Source organism: Perognathus longimembris, chromosome 5 (assembly GCF_023159225.1).
Source record: "Perognathus longimembris pacificus isolate PPM17 chromosome 5, ASM2315922v1, whole genome shotgun sequence".
NCBI classification, from domain to species: domain Eukaryota; kingdom Metazoa; phylum Chordata; class Mammalia; order Rodentia; family Heteromyidae; genus Perognathus; species Perognathus longimembris.
The window spans coordinates 17,748,255-17,763,541 of NC_063165.1; the positions used below are offsets into that span (position 1 = coordinate 17,748,255).

The 15,287-nt window shown below is 36.1% G+C and overlaps 1 long non-coding RNA gene and 1 pseudogene across 1 annotated transcript; both read right to left on the reverse strand.

Moving 5' to 3' along the window:
• Positions 1-3,225: 3,225 nt before the first annotated feature.
• On the reverse strand, positions 3,226-7,781 carry LOC125351562. Its single transcript, XR_007210971.1, has 3 exons — positions 7,771-7,781; positions 3,626-3,632; positions 3,226-3,410 (listed from the first exon to the last, which is right to left on the reverse strand). It is a non-coding gene; the product is annotated as an uncharacterized LOC125351562 (long non-coding RNA).
• Positions 7,782-12,928: 5,147 nt separating this feature from the next.
• LOC125351034 lies at positions 12,929-14,412 on the reverse strand (annotated as a pseudogene).
• Positions 14,413-15,287: the final 875 nt, after the last annotated feature.

The following is a 15,287-nucleotide window of genomic DNA, read 5'->3' on the forward strand; positions in this document are numbered from 1 at the left end:
CTATTCAATGACAATCATTGATCTAAAATAATGTGTATAATGAAACTATTAATATAGAGTCATTTTGATGACTGACTTACAACATGAAAAATGTCAAGAACTAAAATGGCTTCTTGCTTTTAGCTAATCTATAGCCTAACCCACTATCATATCCTGAATCTTGAATATTCCCTAAATGTCTACATGTAAAAGACTTAGAGCACTGCCAATTGTTCATTGGCAAACAGTGCTCCCTATGGAATTCTATGCCAGCTTGGTTATATAGTAAGATTTTTATCTCACAAATCTACAAAGAAAAAAATTAAAAAGAAGCAAGGCCTAGCAGTGGATCTTAAGTCATTAGGGTATGCATTGTTTTTCTTCCCTCTTACCCAAGTAACTAGCTTCTCCTGCCATATTCTTAGCTCTGATGTGTGTGCCACTACTACATACCTAATAGCAATAGTGCCAGCTGAACTTGGACTGAAACCGTGAACCAAAATATCCTTTCTTCCCTCTTTTCTTCTTTCCTTTCTCCTTCCCTCCCTCTTTCCCTCCCTTCCTCCCTCCTTCCTTTTTTTTTCTCTCTCTCATTTTCAAGATCTCACTATATAGTCCAAAGCATCAAAGAGAGCCTGGTTCCACCACAGGTTATTTGCCTTTCTTCTTTTTAAGTTGAACACCTCAAGTAATTCATCAAAATAATTAAAAGTAGGATAACACAGATCATCAATGTGTGGTAGCTGTGATTTTAACTACTGATGAGCAGGAGGTTTTGAAACTTGTTTGTAGGAGTTTTCAAAAGTTTGCAGAAGATGAGGAAAAGCTTAGAATGTAACAAACAATGGGGAATTGGGCAAGAATGATGACAGAAATGTGGATAATGAAAGTTATGCCCATGAGGTTGCAAATGAAACAGGGACTCTACTGGGAGGGAACTGAGCTAAAGGTATTCAGGTTACTAGGGACAAAGAATTCCTCTGTGTTATGGTCATGCATTGAGTCTTTATGGAAAGCTGAGTTTAGGGGAGACACACTGGTTTATTTGACAGAGATAATTTCAAAGCAACACAGCCTTCAGGCAGGTGCACAGGTATTGCTGATTGCTTTTAGCCAGATTTACAGTAAACAAACAAAACAACAAACAAACAAACAAAAATAGGCAAAACAACAATAAAATGGACCCAAAATGCAGAACAGAAAATTTTGAAAAATGTAAAGCTTATTGAGTAAAGGAGTCTACTTAAAGGTACAGCTGCAGAATAAGGCTATTAGTACATTTAGAAAGAATCTAAAGTCTTAACTCCTGGAAAATAGTAAAGATACCTTGAAGAATCTCCAAAATTGGTTAGATCCAGACCAATCATGTGCCACAAGGTATCAAAGTGCAAATTTGGCTCCAGGGTTTCCCAATATAGAGGCTTTGGGGAAGAAAACTTTGGACCACTCAAGATGGTGTGGTCTTCAGAGGCCACTGTCATGATACAAGTGGACTCAACTGTAGCTGGCACCCATGGCAGATCTTGCCATCACACACCATACTGATTTTGCAAACTGGAAGAATGAGAGAGTTTTGAGTTCCCAGAAGCTCCCAGTGAGATTTCAAAGGAAATCCTGAGAGAACAGGTAAGTGTGTATATGAGAGTCAGAGTCTTTGTAAGTAGATTCTCTCTTCCCTAGTATGTGGAGCTGAAAGAATGAGGCACAAGATACAAAAGAGATGCGAAGAAGTCACAAATGCTAGGAATGTGGCACATCTGCTGAGAGAAGCTGTAGGAAGTGAGGAGAGCAGGCCTGACAGAGAGGTCATGCGGTCTGCAGCCAGCAAAAAATCTGGGGAAACACATCCTGCCTCTGTGTGTCATGGGTGCTGGACATGAAACTGTAGTTTTTAATGATATACCTGCTGGGTTTCCATCGTTGATCTACTGCATCCTTTTCTACAAACCTTTTCCCACTTTTAGAATAGCAATACTTATTGCATTTATAATGTATCTTGGAACTATGTAATTTTCTTTTTTGATTTTTTACAGAGCTTCCAATTTGATTTTGACTAAATGCTCAAGAAACATTGAATTCGGACTTTTTGGCAAATGCTGGAACAGTTAAGAAGTTGGGTATTCTTAGAGAAGGACTGAATGCCTTTTGCATTGTGAGATGGACATGAGGCTTTGGAGTCCACATACAGAATGCTATTATTTGAACCTTGAAGTGTCCCAAAAGGCCCATATGTTACTAACTTATTCCTCGCTTGGCACTATAGAGAGGTGATGGAAATCTTTCAAAGATGGATTTAGAGTGAGGTCATTGGAGGCATGATGACAATTGTGGAACCATCACTCCCTTTTAGCTTTCCTTTTGTTTTACTGCTGTCATGGTGAGAAAAATTATCTTTACCACACATGCCAACTCTGTAGTGTTATCTTATATACTCAGAGCAACACGTTCTAATGGACCAAGTACTGAAACCTCCAAAAGTGTGACTACAATAAACCTTTCCTCTTTAAGTTCATTATCTTAGGTGTTTAGTTGAATAATTAAAAGCTAACTGACACAAGTCCCAAATAAGTACAACAAGTTAACTTCAGAAACTACAAAGACAAACCAAAAAAAAAAAAACCAACCTTTTAAGATCCTAAGAACTACAATTCAAGAAATAGATTCAACTGGTAAATCAGTGTTTTGAAGAAGGTAGGGAGGCTATGACAATATACTAAGCAGAAATCTTAAAAAGCAATAAAAAGTTTTTGGGAAAACTTGTATTAGAGATGAGAATGGGTGCTTTGTGGCAGGGGCTATGTTACCAACAGAAGATGTGTATGTGTACTCAGAAGAAATATATATAGATAGAGATATGTCTTATCATGTATCAAGAGGCAATTTGAGTTTCTGGACACATTATAATCATTTCCTGTAAGTATTGCAGTTAGGCAAACTTAAGTTTTAAACCAAAGTTCACATCTCTGGGTGGCAGTTGAAATCAGGCATTTAAGAAATGTCTGTCAATATTGTTTTACCATGTTTTCTCATACTATTTTTATATACATGAGCAACTTTCTTCCTCTTACAAATCCTGAGATATTGTTATTAGGACTTCTCTGTGACCTCAAAATTGAAAATTGTTGAGGTTCCAATGACAGATATGGGAGACAAGAATATGCTCCCTGGATAAATCCCCTTCCTTCCTTCCTTCCTTTTTTCCTTCCTTCCTTCCTTCCTTCCTTCCTTCCTTCCTCCCTTCCTCCCTTCCTTCCTTCCTCCCTTTCTTTTTGATATGTTGAGTTCTTCTGAGAAACTAAATGGCAATTCCAAAGAGCTATGCTTTTGTAAAAATATTTATACCTGTAAGTGAAATCTATATTAATAAAATATCAATATTAAGATGAGGGTTGCTACAAGAAAAAATGTATTACTAGAGTGAGTTAGTAATACTATGAATAGTAACTTGGTATTTTTTTCACCATACCTTTCCTTCTCTGACTCTGCCACTACTTATTTGCCACCCTTCATCCATTAAATCCCATTCTATTATTTCTTTCTGTGCTCAGCATTCCATATCAGCTTTAATCACCTGCATTAGTTCAAACTGGTTGAGTAGACTCTCATGGATTGTGGGACTCTCTTTTATATAAACCTAATTAAACACATTTTTTCTCTTGTTAATTTGTCCTTTGTCAATTCAATTTGGAGTCCACCCAAACAACCCAGCAGGGCTGAAGGAAGCCAGTTCTTGCTTCCCTACAGAAGTTAAGACCATTAGATGAGCACTAAGAAGACTTAGCCAGCTTGTTATTGAGTATTCAGACCCTAGGGAAAGAAGACAAGAAGCAGGATCAAGTGAGGCCAGGAAGCAACTGTTACGCTGGCATTTTTATAATATGTTAATACATTAGATCATGTGAAAAAGGATCTGGTGTAGTAATTCCTGGGCAGCTACTTTATTTTTACCCTTTTAATGATTAGTATTATTTGTTTAGATAATAGAAAAGACACAGGATTTGAATGTACATGTCCTTAATTTTAAAAACATATTACAGATGTGAAAATCAAATACTTTTTTCAATGCAGTTATTGTGAGCTCGTAATCCCCATTATTTCAGAGGCCGAGACAAGAAGGATCATGGTTTAAGGCCAGCCTGGGTAGCAAAGTGAGCAAGACCTTACCACAACAGACAAATTGGGCAAGGTGTAACATCACCATCTACATGAGAAGCATCAGCAGGAAGATCATAGTCAAATTATGAAAATAATATATGTATATGTGTATGTATATATGTATATATACATAGAGAGAGAAAGGAGAAGAAAAAATATTTTGAGACAAATTAATCTATCAGCGCATAATTTTTTTTTAAAAAAAAAACCTCCATTATCTAGAAATTCTATTCACTCTTATTTTTCACTGTGACACATACTGCCTGGGTGCTCATAAAGTGCAATTAACATGAATTTATAGCAAAAATAAACCATTTTTTTCAAATATCCTTTCTTTCTGGTCATTCAGAACATATTTTAGTATGTTTGATATACCATATAACACATGCAACTGTTTTCTGTATAAACCAACTTACTTTTCAATTTGAGCTATCAAATTACACCATTTCTCCCTTACCCATAGAGCATATAATACAAGACTTCCTATATATGCCTGAAATCTCAGGTAGTACGAGAAGGTGCAAATTCCATGGCTTCTCTTGTAGATATCTACAATAAACCTTAACTTACAGAGAGGTTACAGTTTCATACGTTAGGCATTGGATACATTATCCTCTCTGTACATCAGTTTTATAATAAAAACTTTTAAAAAACCTTAACTTACAAATGAAGAGTAGTAAGATTTAACAAAAATAACCATTAAGAAAACAGAATACAAAATTGTAATAAAAGCTATGTGAATGCGGTCTTTCATTCTCACTATACTTTTACCTTTTCATGTAAAGAAAAGACTTGGTCAGATTTTCTTGGCATATTTGAATTACCACCATTTCTCTTACTCTTTGGGGCCATTATTAATAACAACAAAGATTGTAATAACAGTTAAGTAAATATGAAAACCCACTTAGCTACTAAGTAGCAAATGGAGTAGCAATGAGTGCAGACTCATTGTGCCATGAGATGATTCACCTCCAGGGGGGATGGAATGACATAGAGATTTTTATTACATTGTTCACAATGGTACACAATTTAAAAGTGAAGGAAATTCTGAAAGTTTCCATTTAATACCTTCAGATTATGATTGACTACAACATGTGTGCACCCACAGATGTTAGAACCCTGGGAACTGATGGGCATGCTGACTGAACACAAATCCTGTATAAAAATAAAATTGCTTATCATAAATGAGTTCCTATGAGTTTGAATTAGGAATTATTTGAATTATTTCCCTTAGGACTGAACAAGTAAGTTTCAGTGGTCTTGTAGTTTGGAGGGATATGGAAAAGAATCAGAAATACACCAAAAACCAGCTATTCTTTTGTGTGTGTACTTACTAAATGCAAGGTCCAGTGCTAAGCACATTACTTTTTATTTAATCAATGTAACAGTATAGTGAAGATGGACTTAGTATGCTTGTCTTACAGAACAGAATGCTCTGGATTATAGCTTAAGTAAATTGTCCAGGACCAAAACCTGTTAAGCAAGTGTGAACCCAGATAAAAATTCTGTGTGAAATTACAGATTCTGCATTTCAATATCTTGCACTGTAGTCTAGCCATTCTCAAAGAGTAGTATAAAAATAAACAAATAATAAAGAATCCAGGACTTTTATTCCTGGTCTAATGTCTTTACTCTGGTTTAGGCTGATTTAAAAAAGGAAAATCAATTTTGCAACAGTATCTCATTTACTCTCATTATTTAAGACAGATTTGAGAAAGGCATATTTTGGCATTTATTTAGCACAGATTTATTCAGAATCTGGAGAGCAATACACAGAAAAATGATGCTCACTCATACTTTTAGGGACTATACTCAATTCTTCATTTTTTTTATCTTCCAGGACTATTGTAGTGTTATCTGGTTGTTGTTGTTGTTGTTTCATATGGTATGTTAAGATTAATTTCCGGGGCTGGGAATATGGCCTAGTGGCAAGAGTGCTTGCCTCCTACACATGAAGCTTTCTGTTAGATTCCCCAGCACCACGTATATGGAAAATGGCCAGAAGGGGCGCTGTGGCTCAGGTGGCAGAGTGCTAGCCTTGAGCGGGAAGAAGCCAGGGACAGTGCTCAGGCCCTGAGTCCAAGCCCCAGGACTGGCCAAAAAAAAAAAAAAAAAAAAAAAAAAAAGATTGATTTCCCAATACAGGAAAAAAAGATGCAAACATTTCATTGGCATTTCAAAAATAAAACAAGTCTTCCAAACAAATGGGAATTTTATCTACATCTTTAATATGACAAGTTTACTTAAGACAAATAAATGGTTTCTCCTTATTGGCTCTTCCAAATTTCAGTACCATGGACAAAGACCAAGAAACCTTTTCCATCCCCCAAGAGCCTACAGTGATAGGAAGGTAGTTCCAGAATCAATGTCATAATATACGAGGTGTTTAAGAAGTCAGCAGTCAGGAATGCATAACTCTGCTTAACTTGTACAGTCTATTCTGACACTGTTCACAATCCGGTAGGAGATCACAAAACAAAAGACTATGATGTATTAATAATTAGTTACCTGATAAAATTATGAGAATTCCAAAGGCAAAGTGGGTCCAGCCTGGCAGAGGGGCAAATTTCACAGATGTCATTTTTTTTTCTCAGAGAAGGTGATATTTAACAGAGACTTTGATGGAAAAAGAGTTCAGTAAATGTACTTGATATTATAGGCCTCAGGTCCCAGCCTGCTTAATGAGTGTAACAAAAACTTGACCTTTCCTTTACCTTTGAACTGCAGGAAGCTTAAATAAATGACAGTGCACCTATTTTGATATTTTCAATCAATCACATATATGTGATGAACAGAACGTTTTTAGCCAGTGTTTTTATAATAGTCAGCTAAGGACTAGGTTTTCCTTTTCTTATTTTCTAAAGAAAACCTTAAAAATGACAATCACACTTCTTGAACTTTATTTAATCCTTGATCCACTGAGATGGACTCATCTACCACTTTTCATGCCAGTGACAACTTTTGGGAACTCACAAAATCTCCAGACAATTTTCTAATATCATTTTCTTTATATAGCCATTGGAATAAGTAAGATTCTATTGGATCCTATATTTGATTCCATAGTCTTACTCCAATATTCTGGATTTCTCTGTCTTTCTTTGAAGTCCTTCCTGAAACTCCCATCAGTTGTACACTTTCTTTCAAATATCCCATCATGTCAACACTTATGAATCTTCCGTTATAAGGCAGAGGAAAAAGAATAATTTACAATTTGTAATTATCCTTGAATGGATGGGGAGTGGGAGCATAGAGATAATGAGGGTTTCATTGTGGAACCCAGAGTTAACCCTTGTGTATAGAAACAAACTACACTGACTCTTACCATTGTCTCTTTGGGTAAAGTTCAAAGTCCCACCCATTTATTTTCTTTCTAAGGTGTTTTTTTTGTTTGTTTTTTTGGGGGGGCCTTGGACTCAGGGCCTGAGCACGGTCCCTGGCTTCTTCCCGCTCAAGGTTAGCACTCTGCCACTTGAGCCACAGCGCCGCTTCTGGCCGTTTTCCGTATATGTGGTGCTGGGGAATCGAACCTAGGGCCTCGTGTATCCGAGGCAGGCACTCTTGCCACTAGGCCATTTCCCCAGCCCTCTAAGGTGTTTTTAATATTATCTTTAAGTAGCTGTGTAAAGAGATTTCAACTCAACATGTCAATTTATGGAGACAATGCATCTTGATCAATGCCACCTCTTGCTATCCATTTGTAAACTAGCTTCTTCATACTTCTTTTTTTCCTCTGTGGGCTGCCAAGTATATCTCTATGTCACTTTTCTCTTAAAATTACAATTGAATTCTTAAAAAATATTATCATCATATATTACTGGTGGGGGCAGGGATTTCATTGTAGTATCTCCACATATGTATACAATGTATCCTCATCAATTTTACACCCTCTATCACGCTTCCTTATCCATGCAGCAGAAGTGATTTCTGTCAGTTATTATAACGAAACTTGACTGGCCCAGTTTTCCTAAACAAAAGACTATATGAAGCAATTTCATATTGTACTACTTCTAATTGGACAGTATCTATAGGAAATACGTTTCAAGAATGTCCTAACAATTTACAAGTGACAAGCAATGGTAACTCAAAGAAGAATAATGTTTATTACATATGAAGTCAGATACATTTAATATGAGTTGCTTACAAGGATCTCCATGCCAAGGGAATACACTTATAACTGGTTGGTTCTATAATTGGAATAAATTAGAGGAAGAAATAAAATTATCTCATGAATAGTTTGTTAGCAAAATAAAATAATCAGGGCAGCATAAAAAGGGATTTATTCATTAACTTATTCACTTAATGAACACTTGAGGAACATATATGTGGTTAGTAAAGGGAAACCCAAATAGAAATCCAACCCCTAAGTTTTGCTAATATAGATTCACCTTGTATTCTTTTGTATTCTAATAGAAAAACAAATTAACAGCACACAAGCTATTCATGGATACTCTGCATTCAGAACCAGTGTATCTTGTTACAAATGCTCTTATGGAGAGGAAAACAAAGTTCTAATGGGTAGAGATGAGATAGTCTCACCTCTACCATCCTAGAAATAAAGAACTTATCCAAAATATGATGCTAACTGTATATGCCCAATAGCCGAACTCTTAGCTTTGGGTTTCATCATTTGTCCTTGTAGATAATGAGAGTTCACATGACTGGTGGTCAAAAAGGGAAAAGAACTTGGTGAAGATATCATATTATTTGTCCTTACTTGAATATGGCATAGGAAAATTTGAAAGTAATAACATTCGAGTAGTTCATAATGGTGCTGAAATTTTCTGCTAAAAACCCTTCCTTCCGGGGCTGGGGATATAGCCTAGTGGCAAGAGTGCCTGCCTCGGATACACGAGGCCCTAGGTTCGATTCCCCAGCACCACATATACAGAAAACGGCCAGAAGCGGTGCTGTGGCTCAAGTGGCAGAGTGCTAGCCTTGAGCGGGAAGAAGCCAGGGACAGTGCTCAGGCCCTGAGTCCAAGGCCCAGGACTGGCCCCCCCAAAAAAAACAAAAAACAAAAAAACAAAAAACCCTTCCTTCCAATAATGTGAGTAGTTAACAGATAGTTAAACTTTCACAATGTCTTGTCAACAGAAAGCAAAAGGACTCATTTCCCCACTGTGTGCTTTCTTAGTTTGGGGAAAACAAGTTCTATTCTCATATGAAAGACCCTGAAAAGGCAGGAAAGCAACAAATGTTAGACAGGGCTATCTAAATATAAATACCACAACAAATTCCAGAGATTTTCTTGAAGAAGAGTAGGTTTCCTGGCATCAGTGTAAATTTTAAATAGATTATATGTGTATGAGGAACAGACTCAAAATCTTCAAAAAGACATATGTACAAGAGAATATTTCTTTCATACAATTCCATGTTTTCCTAGCATAGGGCAATTATTCCTAAAACTTCTTTTATATCTTGTTTTGTTTTGTTTTTGTTTGTTTGGTTGGGTTTTTTGCAAGTCCTGGGGCTTGAACTCAGGACCTGAGCACTGTCCTTGGCTTCTTTTTGCTCAAGGCTAGCACTCTGCCACTTGAGCCACAGCGCCACTTCTGGCTTTTTCTATATATGTGGTGCTGAGGAATCGAACCCAGGGCCTCATGTATACGAGATGAGCACTTTACCACTAGGCCATATTCCCAGCCCTTCTTTTATATCTTTAGAATTATATTTTGTTCATACACCAGCATAAAATATCCAGAGGAAAAAGATATAATATACAGTCTGCGTTTGCCTTGGCTTTCCTCTTTTTTAATTACATTTTGAAGATCATTGTAAGTTATTAAGAATACTCTGAAAACATTTTGATCTATTGAAGATATCAGTAAAAATCTCCATAACATGTGTTAAGTTCTTTCAAGATTCTTTAAGGCAGTTTTGTGTTGGTTCCAGAATGCTTTCAGAATATGCATTTACTCCACAATCTCTTTATTTGTACCTACAAATTCAATTTATCTAACATTCTTTTTTTTTGCACAATCATTAAATCTTTTATTTACATATAGAAATTAGCAAAACTTCAAAACCAAATGCAACTTTTATAGAAATCATTTAAATTTCTTTATTTTCACACATGAAAAATTGAAACACAAAATTGAATACAAAAGATTGAATACAAATGGGTTTTCATAGCAGACTCTAACTTAACTTTTTTTTGTCAGGCATATATTTCTTCTGAGAACACTAAGTATGTATGGAAATTTCTACCTAAATCAATCAAAACTAAGAATCTAATACATAACCAACCATCTTTCATACAACTATAACTTTTTAATTCTATTTTTAGTGTTTTTATTCATACAGTTAGGTAAATTGACAAGGGAGTTTAATTTGTATATATTTTTACTCTAAAGGCTATAAATTGTGTGTTTAATGGTGTAGTATTAATATATAAGATAAACAAAAGGAAACATATTGAGTGATAATGCAAATTTAAGAATATGTTACTTTCCTTGTGAAAATTTGATTTTGTTAAAGAGAAAGAGTAAAGCACAGTGTGGAGAGTCATTTTAATCTTACAATAGTATTATTGACTTTTAAAATTGAATAAAAATTAGTTGGGAATCTATATTCAATAGACTGAAAATTAATAACATACACACAGATGCCTCATATTTGAGAATCCTCAAATTACAGTTCAAATACAGGAATGGTAAACTAGTTTCCACCTTACTGTAGTTAGAATTTAACATGTGCTTTGCTGTTTAAATATTAACTAATGTGCTTAAATATTAAATAGAAAACCTCTCTGATCCTAGGCATGCTCTCAGACAAATTGGAGTTGGCTCTGACTTGCAATGCTGACATTCTGTTTGGAAACAACTAACAATGAGTCTAATGACAACACAGCATGAAGGTTTATCCTCTAAAGCCAGAAATCAGATACTGCATAGTCTATTGATACAGAAAAATCCAAAAGCATTGACATTCACAAAAAGTAAATAAAACTTAGGATCATGTACCTCATTTTTGAACTAATTGTATGTAAAATGTAATTCAAACAGTCATAAGCAGGAAATATTGCTTCGTTTGTTTGGAAGTAAAAAGATTTTTTAAAATTTTGATAGTTTGGGGCTGGGGATATAGCCTAGTGGCAAGAGTGCCTGCCTCGGATACACGAGGCCCTAGGTTCGATTCCCCAGCACCACATATACAGAAAACGGCCAGAAGCGGCGCTGTGGCTCAAGTGGCAGAGTGCTAGCCTTGAGCGGGAAGAAGCCAGGGACATTGCTTAGGCCCTGAGTCCAAGGCCCAGGACTGGCCAAAAAAAAAAAAAAAAAAAAAAAATTTTGATAGTTTGGTCTCTTCCATTAGGTAGCAGGTTATTTTCTTCTGCATAACTTATTGATTTGAGCAGTATTTACTAGTGAATAGTATATTATCCTTAAATAATTTGCTGAACAGATACTACCTATTCATAGTAAGAAATGGAACATGTGTCTAAAAAATATAGCAGTGTTTTTTCTTCTTCTCTCCCCTAAGCCCTCACTTTTAAGAAACCATTTTAGTGGCTTACATTATTCTATTTTCTTATATCCATAGGATATATTTTGATCATTGTTACCACCCTATAACACTCTGCTTTAACTCTTACCCATTCCACTTGTTCCCATACAAATATACTGCCCCTTAATATTCATGTCACATTTTTGTTTGGTCTACATTCATCTAATGGGAGAAACTACAGTATTTGTTTTCTAGAGTGTGGCTTATTTTGCTTAATAGGATTATTAACAGTTCCATCTATATTCTTGTAAATAATAAAATTCCATTCTTCTTTATGACTGAGTAATCCTTTGTAGTGTACATATGCTATACTTTTTCTTTATCCATTCTGCTGTTGACAATCATCTAGGCTTATTCCATAATTTGGCTATTGTGAATAGTGCTGATATGCATATGGATGAATATGAGTATATGCTGATTTACATTTCTTGAGATATAAACCCTGGAGTAGTAGGGAAGGGTCATATGATTGCTCATTGTTAATGTTTGAGAAATGAAGAAGAAACTCTGCTTCACTGGCTCCTTGTATTTCTCCTTTAGTCTTAATTTAGTTAATTTCTGCATTGTTACTTATCTTTTTATTTAAAGGTATGTTTATTTTTATGATATATTTTACATAAAGTATTTGAATCAAAATTCAAACTCTGGATTTAATATACATGCTTTATAATTACAGCTAGTCAGCTGAAAATACACACTGAACTAAATCAGCTAGTGAATAAAATAAGAAACTGTAAACTATAAACCTCAGGGGCAGGGTCATGCATGATCACTTAAGTCACATTGCCACTGTGTTTTAGTCTTGAATCACATTTGTTTCCATCACATAAATGTCCATTTTGAGTTAGCTTTGACAGAATTTAACAACATAAAGCTATGTTGTCTTAAAGGAAATTCCGTTTAATACAAAAAACTTCAAGAAGAAAAATCAGGACTCTTGATCAGAAGCATTTGCTGCTTTTGTTACTCTGGTGCAGCAAAGGTCTGGAAAGTAAGGAGGAAGTGTTTCCTTTGCCCACTTTAGATGGAATCAATAATGACACTGCCAATAAAGGACTACCTGGACAGTTTTAGCCATTGTTACAAAAAAAAAAAAAAAAGAAAACATTAAGGGTAATAGCTCTCCAAAAAATGGAAACAAGAGGGTTTTCTATGTTTTTTTTAAAAGAGTAATATCCATAAATACAAACATGATTGGTTTTTTCCTTCTATAAATAATTTTGAAATGCTAAAAGGATGCCAGTCGAGGTTCTTTTCTGTAAGAAAGCTTCAGGTGCACATGGATCATTTACGGATGGACCATTTTGAAGTATTCTTTGGAAGCTGCTGGATTTGGCTTGATGGTAGGAGAATCTGGTGTGCAGTTTGCCGGGCAGCTTCCATGGGTTTCCACAAACTAGACCGCCTTCACCAAGCAGAGAGTGTCTTCCACGTCCCCACCAACTGGCAGGTCGTTGACACACGCAGATGCTTGATGACTCCATTGGGGTCAATTGTGACGTGACCTCTGAGTGTAAGACCAGGACCTCCCAACAGCACACCATAGTCCCGCGAAATTTGTTTTGTTAAATCCAACAAGAGTGCGATGTTCATGTGGCCCAAGTCTCCATTCTTCCTTGGTGTATTGATCTAGGTAAGATGGGTCAACTGGGAGTCTACCGAAACTGCGATGACCTCACAGTTCACATCATGAAGTTCATTGGCTTTGCCATGTAATCAACAATTTCTGCAGGACACACAAAGGTGAAATCCAAAGGACAGAAGAAAAGCACCAGGTATTTTCTCCTGAAAGTCTCCATTGACATGGGCTGTCCCTTAAAGTATGGTGCATGCTGGGTGACAGCAAGGGCATAAGATGAGAAAGTAGTGCTAAAGGGGAATTTGCTTGAATTGAGCCAGACCACAGTATGTTTGTCAAACTCGTTCTTATAGAAGCAACATCCCTAAGGGCTGCAGAGGCAGAAATGTCCTGAGAGATGGTGCTGGCTCCTCTGGCAACTGAGGCCTGGAGCAACTCCCAGCAGCCCCTGCCATCTTCAGGTGCACACAGGAGCTACTTATTATTTATTTCAGTCATTAAGTGATTGGTTTGCTTTTGCTTTCTGAACCTCAGTATTAGCTTAGTAATATGAATTCCTTTAGCTTTTATTTATTATGGAAGTTATTGATAGTCAGTTTTTCTTCATTTATGCAGAATAACTTTGCTACACCGGAATCCACACTGGCAATTATTTCTGTGCTCAGAGATCAGAAATTGATCCATTGGCAAAAAAGTAAATAAGGAATGCACTTCTCAAAAATGTGATTTTTGCCAACTGGTGCACCTGTCACTGCCCAAGATTCCCACTGCTCAGATTTTTCAAGGTATAAACATAATCACTTCCAGATGTTCTGGCAGGTTATCCCAAGAGTAGTCTGATCCCTGAATGGTTGGTCCATTGCTTCCATTTGTCTGTCTCTGTTTCTTTCTCTATGAGTTTTTCTCTCTCTCCCCCTCTCCCTTTCCCTGTCTTCCCCTCTCTCTGCCTTCTCTTCTTTTATTCCTTAATCAATTCCCCATAGTAGGCCCATCTCAAACAGTAGGTTTTCTCTCAAGATGGTTGCCTGCTATGGCACTCCAACTTTGGAGATTAACAAAACATGTTTTATTCCTGAATCTAGCCTGCCATGAAAAAAGAATGACTGTCACAGTAAATCCCACACTGGGTTTAAAGCTTCAGAGAAGTGTGGGTTCATTCTGCTGCTGGAATTGCCAGTCTGCACCAGGACCATCTGGCTTATATTGTGGTTGAGTCCTCAGTTTTTCCTTCCCCTCTAGGAAGCCAGGGTTGGAATTTCAGAACATTTTCTACTTTCCTCTGGTGCCTTTCTGTTTCTCTGTGGTTCTCGGTTGTCCTGTCACCTCTTCCTTGATTCCTGATGCTCATCCTTTCTTTCTATCTTCAGAATACAATATCTCCTTTGTTACCTGGACTTTTCTATTCAGAGCTTCCAACAGAGAACCTTTCTAATCCACCATACTGCTCTGTCCCTCTCAACATTTTAACCTTTCTTGACATAAAACATGCATTAAAAAAAAATATAATTAGATCTTTAAAGTTTAGTGGCTGACTTTTATAATGTGGATAAAATGCCATATTATTAGCCACTCATTTTTCTATGTCTTAACTTGCTTTTTTAAAAACTCATTTTATTCTTATGATGAAGAATATATTTGTTTTTTCTTTTCTGTATAGAATGCATATCCAGCCAGTGCCCCAAATTTAATCATATTGTGAGTCATGGGATGAATACAACTAAATCACAGGACTGGAAATAGAATTTTATATTTTTGGGACAATTAAGAAAATTGTAACAATCTCAAATTTTTAACTGAAGTCTATGTTAATTCAAAATGTAAATGTCCTGGCCTGCCTTTACATACTGCTTGAGCACTCAGGCTAGTCTTATTTTCAAATGATAATTTTTCACAATATTCTTTTGCTGTGAGACATGTAATTTTGTTGACACACATTCAAACATATTTTAGCATGGCAATCAATTAATTTATAAATATTTTAACTGCTTAGTAGGTTTTTTCACAGTTTTTCACCAGTTATATTTTAAGTTTAAAGGAAATATGATCTTATCTGATACTCCATTAGAAA